The following is a 7,952-nucleotide window of genomic DNA, read 5'->3' as shown; positions in this document are numbered from 1 at the left end:
CTAAATTTCTAGGTTACAAGAACCCCACCCTCTTTGATTTGTTCCTTTAGCTTTGAGTGTGGTAGCAGCATCTTTGTGTTATCATAGAATTCCCCGTTTGCCTTTTCAGTCCTCCAATACCTGTTTAAACCATTCCTTATTATTTCTGTCAAAATAAGTAATGTTTTCTGTTTTCCTATACAATCTCTAATAGGTTAATGTGGTAGAACTACTAGAAAAGAAAAATCCTGATTTAGTGATATTCTTTTTCTATATTATAAACTACTAACACTTTTACTGGCAGACAATATAACTCTCATTAAATGAGAATAGATCTATGTACTTCAAAAACAATTGTACCTATATATTTTAAGAAACCCCATTTCTGAATTTTCCTTTTTACTTAATTTATTATATTATTAATTAATTATATTTGCCAGTAGAGAGGTACGGAAATAGCAAATGTTTAAGTAAGATATAGGAGGAAAATTTATAACTCCTTAAAATTTGGGAAATTGTGTAAAGGGAAAAAAATATAGGTATCCAGTTTTTATAGGACACTTTTGATAGAGACACAAGTATTCAATGACTGCAATAGATGCCTTATTTTTTTTTTAATACGTTTTACATTTAATTTTACTTGGACTTAACTAACAAAGAAAAACTGAAAGGAATTAATATACTTTAATAAAAATACTTCTGTGATACAGAAGCTAATCATTCTTAAAAAAAGTCTCTAAATTTAAGACAATGTGTTATAAAAATTGAGGCTGGAGTAATTTCTGTAACTTTAAAAAAAATAAATTTATTTATTTATTTTTGGCTGCGTTGGGTCTTCATTGCTGCGTGAGGGCTTTCTCTAGTTGCGGCGAGCGGGGGCTACTCTATTGCGGTGCACGGGCTTCTCATTGCGGTGGCTTCTGTTGTTGTGGAGCACGGGCTCTAGGCATGAGGGCTTCAGTAGTTGTGGCACGAAGGCTCAGTAGTTGTGGCTCATGGGTTCTAGAGTGCAGGCTCAGTAGTTGTGTAGATGCCTTATTTTGAGAAAAAAGAAAGGAGTGTTATTTAAAAAGTTGTAGTGTGTGTGTGTGTGTGTGTGTGTGTGTGTGTGTGTGTGTATATGTTTGTAATTATGTGTGTGTGAGAGAGACAGGGAGATGAAGAAAAGAGAACATGCAAAGGATCCTTCCTGGAAGCTGTCCTGGCACAAAGCTGACCCTTGGGTTTAGAGGGGCATTTCCTCAAGGACCAGGGAAGTTGGATCACGAGCTGAATTGGGAAGGGAGGAAAGTTTGTTTGTTTCCAAGAAAAAACTGGGCCAAGGAGTCTTGAGAAACCAGACTCTAGGCCCAGGGGCCGGGGTTCTTCATGATGCTTCATGGAGTCTAAGCCTGGAAAAGAATATGGTTTGGTGAGGATTAGGTCTCCAGCTTCAGAAGCATAACTCAGGCTCTCCCTGGGAGGGATGGAATGAATACTCAGGGAGCTGAATATCAAGAATTACCCTGCAGGTGCCCAGGGTAGGAGGAGCCCCTTCCTGCTCCTCCCAGAGCCAGGAATCCCTGGAGATTAATCAGGCGGGAGCCTGTAAAACACATCTCAGGCACCTGCTCCTCATCCACCCTCAACCTCTGGGACTGGCCGGTCCACATCTGGGTCTGACCAGGTGAGCGGTCTTTCTGAACCTAGAGAGGGCACAGCTGAAAGAGAGGGGCCTGTTGGAGACCACGGGGAAAGAAGAGGGCGGAGGGAGGAGGAGAGATTTTGCCTTGGGGCTGGTGGATCCCCCTGGGAATTACACCCCCTAAAACTGGATGGTGAGTGATTAGCCGGCCTAAATTCTTGCCAATGTCTGGCCTCTGGCAACTGAGACAGAGGGCTGGGGAGGGCGTATCCTAGGCCATTTACCTCTCACAGATGCATTCATGGATGCTTAGAGAGGGGGCGGGTGCACATGGAGAAAATGGTGACACCCAATATTACCATGAAATGCCAACTGGTGTCCTTTTCTCTACTTGAGTATAACTGCCTTCCTGCCTTTCTCTCTTTTCTCCTTCACTTATTCATCCATATATTATTCATGTATTCAGTTATTTTTTGGGCTCCTACAAATTACCTGGTGCTGTTCTAGACACTTGAATATAAAGTGTGCAGAACTGAGTGGGGGGCTGAAAATCCCTGTTCTAATAGAGCTTCCATTTTAGAGTTCCATCTACATTTATTGGATATCTTCTATGCGACAAGGACTGTGCCATATCTTAGAGATACATTCATTTTTAATGAATGTGTGTGTATGTGTGTGTACTTATGGTTACCTCCAGATATCAGCAGCCTGGGGATAGATTCCAAAGGAGGAAACAATGACCTAAGGTTTCACAAATCCATAAAGCATCTGGATTGGGTTTTAGGTTGACTGAATTCCCACCTAGATGTCCTGCCAGCAAACCCAGCGGCCTGTCCAGCCTCCTCTAAAAGTGCCCACGACCAAGTGCCCCCCAAAGTGTCCCCCGAAGGGCCCTCCCAAGATGTCCCACTCCAGTCTCTTCCTGCTGTGGTCCTGGACCCAGGGCTGTTGTGGCGTCAGCTGACTGGGACATCAGAGATCCAGCTGTTTCCACAGCCTTGGGGCTGCTTCCCAGCTGGGCTCTGAGCATCACCCAAGTAACCAGCAGGCCGAGGACCGGCTCCAGTCCTGTGCTTCTCAACCCTCAGTCTCGTCCACCCCTCGAGGAGTCTCACATGGGGGACAAGACCACACTGGGGCTGCGCTGTGGAAGCAGACCTTAGCACAGAGACTCCAGGCTGGGCTCAAACTCGCTCTCCTGAGGTTTGGATGTGATTGCTATGAATGAACCACTTTGCTACAATAAACGTTTTTAAACCCCCTGGTTCTGTGATTTTTGATTCATGTTTTCACTCTGCTTACCAAGTCCTACTCCTTCTCTCTGAATAGAAGGCCAGGTTCTTAACTTTGACTGAATAGGGAGAAAAAATCAATCTGTCAAATAAATTAATTTTTTAAAAATTTATTTATTTTTGGCTGTGTTGGGTCTTCGTTGCAGCACCCGGGCTTCTCATTGTGGTGGCTTCTCTTTTTGCAGAACATGGGCTCTAGGCACACGAGCTTCAGTAGTTGTGGCTCACTGGGTCAGCAGTTGTGGCTCGCGGGTTCTAGAGCGCAGGCTCAGTGGTTGTGACACACGGGCTTAGTTGCTCCGCGGCATGTGGGATCTTCCCGGACCAGGGCTCGAACCTGTGTCCCCTGCATTGGCAGGCCTATTCTTAACCACTGAGCAACCACGGAAGTCCCAAATAAATTAATTTTTAAAGTACATGTATGCTTTAATAAATGTAAAATGTGGAAATATTACTGAAAAAAATAAATTGCGGTATAGTGGTGTATCAGGGAGAATCTTATAAAATATGTTAATAATGTCCCTTTAATCATCTTTTACATGACACTGACAGAAAATGTCCTTTTATGTAAAAAAGACATGAATCTGGATGTTATTTTAAATGCATTTTCAATAAAATATGATATTAAGCTACAAGTTTGTGCTCAGTCTTTGCTGCTGTGTTAGCTGTGAATTGAAAGAGGATTTTTGTGAAGGAAAGCTCTGGCTTCGTTGAGTTCAGATGAAGGAAACATAGAGCCACCCATTCAGATTCTTAGATCTTTCCTATCACGGGGAAGGCTAAGTGAATTAAGCTCTTTGACATTCACACATTAGAACAGAAGCCTCTTGTCAGGTGTGCACGGATCAGGAGAGGATGCCTGTATGGATCTTCATTGTCCTGCCCTCTCCACAACCTCAGGGTTGTGTGACCCTGCTCCACTAGCTTATACAGCCCTCTGATGGATGAAGTGCAATGAGCTAGAAAGCAACCTTGTACCCATCCTCACTGGACCGCTGGCATTGTCATTCGGGGAAGGCCTGGGAATGGGGTTTGGTCTCAGTGAGGGTCTCCAGCACCATTGGAAAACCTCCAGTGGAATGACCCCACCCACCTGAAGGCCTATAATTACTAATTCTGTGTTTCCTTTCACTTGTCAAACTTCTGTCTCTCCACTGGAATACAGTCAAGGTGGGTAGAAACTGTATTTCTTTAAGGCATGTTGGTGTCCAGAGTTGGCCTCGTGGCCAGTAAATACTTGTTGAGTGTGTGTGGGAGTGAGATAACGAACTCTGACTCTTGACCTTACTAGTGGGGGCAGTCCACAAAAATCCTTGAATTTTTCCCTTTGGAGATGCTTTGCTCTTTTAATTCATCCTAGCATATCCTTCTCTCGTGTACTCTCATGAGATCTGCTTGATCTTTATCTGATTTGCTCAGCCCAGAAGCTTTGAGAATAGTGCCTTGGTCACAGGTATTCCAAGGCTCAGATATGCAGCGGTTGGTAAGTATTTCCTTAATGCTTACGTATTCATCTAAAACATCTTCTGATTCCAGTGATTAAAAAGATACCAAAACTGAATATAGTGGTCATAAGCTATCGTGTGTGTATAGTGATGGTATCTGATTAAGATAGTTTTATTCCATGATAGCCTACAATTAGTACCTTTTGGGTCATGAAAAATAGTCAGTTCCATCTTTGACTTGATGAAAGCAAGTGCACAGGCATTACATAAAAAAGAGGTTAAGCAGACAATAAGGTTGTCAGGGACCTAATATGAGGAAGTAATTTAAAATGCATAGTTATCAATGATCTGGAAACCCCACCAAACAAAACAATTGATATCTAGGGTCATACAGGAAAACTGATATTCTGGGACTAGCTATGATGGTCACATCCGAAAAGAACTTGGTGGACTTTAGCTTCCTTTATAATATCATTACACATGGCGTATGTATATGCTAGTGTATCTAATCTGTGTGTAAATTTATTATCATTTCAGATTGAGAAATCTGTTGATGTTATATTGAAATGATTGAGAATGAGTTATGATTTTATTTTTGGGGTCAAATTGTCTAAAATTTATTCCCAGTTATGTGAACTTGGACAATTTGTTTGACCCTAGGAACTCCAGTTTTCTCTTTAGTGTAGTAGAAATATAAGTAGTTCCTATATCACAGATTATTATGAGGGATTAAACAGGATGATATGTGTAAAGCACTTAAAACAATACCTGAAACAAAATAACAGGTCAACAATCATTAGTTATTATATTATTTTCTATTATAATCTATGTGTATGTATATGTGATATGTATGTGTATCTACATCTATATATCTATGTGTACCTATTCTGTGTTCAGTAGCCTTTCTGAGGCTCACCATGGGAGGGGTGCTGGAAGGTCACCAAGGTGCTGGATGACATTGTTCTCCCTGGGATTGGATTGAAATGTCAAGTGGATGGAGAAAAAAAATGCCAAAAGTCCCCAGGGAGGATTCACACCTTGAAGCTTCATCAGCATTTACAGCAAGTGTCAATTACTGACCTGACAGCTTACCTCTGAGGCTGAGGTCGGGATTCTTTCTACAGGGCCAATAGGACAGAAGTCCTGACTTTTTTCCTGAGAGGGTAGGTGGGAGGGATTCTCAGGAGAGTCACTCACAGCTGAACAATAGCCAAGTTGGGAATATTTACGCCATAGAAATGGATAATGCTTCAAACCAGGCCCTTTTTTTTCTGCTGCGCTGGTGGTTAAACCCATCCCAGAGCACTCCTAGTTGTCCTGGACGGATTGCTGGGAGTGCAGGCTTGTACTGAGGGAATGTGCACACCAGGAGGTTGTGAATCTTGGTGTTGGCATGTGAGGACGGAGCAATCCCAGCTCCCTTCTGGAAGGAGAATAAGCTCAGCCTACTGATTTTTTTAATCCATGTATTTTCATCTGGAGGAAAGATGCAGTTGTTTCAGGTCACTGATGTAACTATGATCTAAACATCATTCCTCTTCCATATAGATATTGATTTATTTTGGGGTTTCTTTTGAAATTTTGAATTTTATTTTATTTTTTTATACAGAAGGTTCTTATTAGTTATCTGATATTGATTTAAAAAGAGATACAATTATGAATATTTAAAGAGTTTCCTCATCTTTTAGGTTGACTGAACTCCTGCCAAGATGTCCTGCCAGCAAAACCAGCAGCAGTGCCAGCCCCCTCCCAAGTGTCCCCCAAGTGCCCCACCCCCAAAATGGCCACCTAAGTGTCCCCCAAAGTGCCCACCCCAGTGCCCAGCCCCATGTCCCCCTCCAGTCTCTTCCTGCTGTGACCCCAGCTCTGGGGCGGGGGCTGCTGCCTGGACCACCGCAGGCCCTTCTCCACCACCGGCGCCGGCACCAGAGCCCCGACTGCTGTGAGCTGAGCCCTCGGGGGCTCTGGCTGCTGACCTGACCCTAGAGGGGCTGCTGGGGAACGGAATGACTGAGAACCTGCTATGGCCAGATGCCCCCCTCCTCCCTCTCATCTCCCAGGACATGGGCTGACAGGGACCCCAGAGACTCACAGGGCTTCCTGGGGAGAACCTTGTGTTTGATCGGGCAGCCCAGAGGCTCAGCCTGGACATTAGTCTCCTTCCCTCTCTTCTCCGTGTTGGAATAAAGCTCTGATTCCCCCCCACAAGACCTCTTGGTCCTTCTCCTCTTCTTTGTCATCTCCAATGTCCCCCAAAGTTCAGGGCCTCAGAAGCCTGCTGTTCATGATGCAGGGACAGGACCTGAGTGATTAGAAGGAAAAGCTGCTCTGAGGACTGATTCCCTCCCAGGAGGGTCCCCTCTGGCCCCAGCAGCTTTGTCTTTCCACAGTAGGCTGTACACAGGTCCCTGTATTCTGTGTGTTCCGGAGGCTGAGAAGGGCTAGGAAGCACTGCTTTGTGACGTGTTGCATGTCTAGGAAGAGGGACAGATCTCCAGAATTTCCCTCCTGTTAGAACACACAGGTGGATAAAATGCTTGAAGTGGGTATGGAGACCCTCCCCTCCCCCACCAGACACAGTCGTGGTCACTGAGCTCCCTTCCAGGGAGGGGAGTCTGGTTCAGCTTCAGCCTTTCCACTCACTGCATCCGATACACGGTCCCTCTTCCCAGCGTTTGATCTGCTGCCTCAGGACCCGGTCCTGTCACCTGGAGGAGTGATGAGTGTGGGGATACTTATCAGAAAAAAACACTAATATGAAACTGAGAAAATAAGATAAAAGGGTGGGCAGACTCTAGGGAGGAATGGGGCTCCCGTCCTTCAATATATGTCTTCTCAGCTCAGTCTCCAGGGACATCAGGGCTGAGAAACACTTGCTCCAGGATGGTCAGGGGTCCAGGGGGTCCCAGGGGAAGGTGAGGGGTGAAGGGCATCACGGGGGAAAGACTAAGGCTCTTCAGAGTCAGGTAGGGTGTCTATGTGAGGATGGTAGACTTGGCAGAGAGGTTCTGACCAAGGTGGGGCTCTAATTAAGAAGCCTGGTCCCCTCTTCGCCTCACAGCTGCTGACCAGAAACAAGAGCCTTTGTCTGACACGACTAAGCTGCTGTCCTCGCCCCTGTTCTAAATCACCCTCTGCCCTGAGTCATTTTCTTTTGTTTATGCTCTTCACTGTTTTTCCCAGTCTCATTATTAATTTTCAACTCCCTGACCAGTAGTGATTTTGAGATTTTAAAATTGTGTATCTTGGCCATTGTACCAAATTTATTATATTATTTTAAAAAAACTTTAAAAAAATTTCTTCTTGCTGTATTAACCTTGATCTATCTTTATGAAAATATTTAATCAATCAGATTTTATTGACTTTATTTATAACATCTTTTGCTATAGAAAAACTTTTAAATTTTCATATAATAAATTATGTCTTTCTTTGCTTTTCCAGCTTCAGGGTTTCTTGAGTTGGCAAGAGGTTTTCCCTTGTCCTTAGGGTTTGCATGTCAGCAAACAAAAGAAACGACCCTCTAACGTCTCTTCCTCTGTAAAGAACAGTACCTACAGGGGACTTCCTTGGTGGCACAGTGGTTAAGAATCTACCTGCCAATGCAGGGGACAA

The sequence above is a fragment of the Eubalaena glacialis genome, chromosome 3, assembly GCF_028564815.1.
Source record: "Eubalaena glacialis isolate mEubGla1 chromosome 3, mEubGla1.1.hap2.+ XY, whole genome shotgun sequence".
NCBI lineage: Eukaryota > Metazoa > Chordata > Mammalia > Artiodactyla > Balaenidae > Eubalaena > Eubalaena glacialis.
This window is presented reverse-complemented; position numbering follows the sequence as displayed.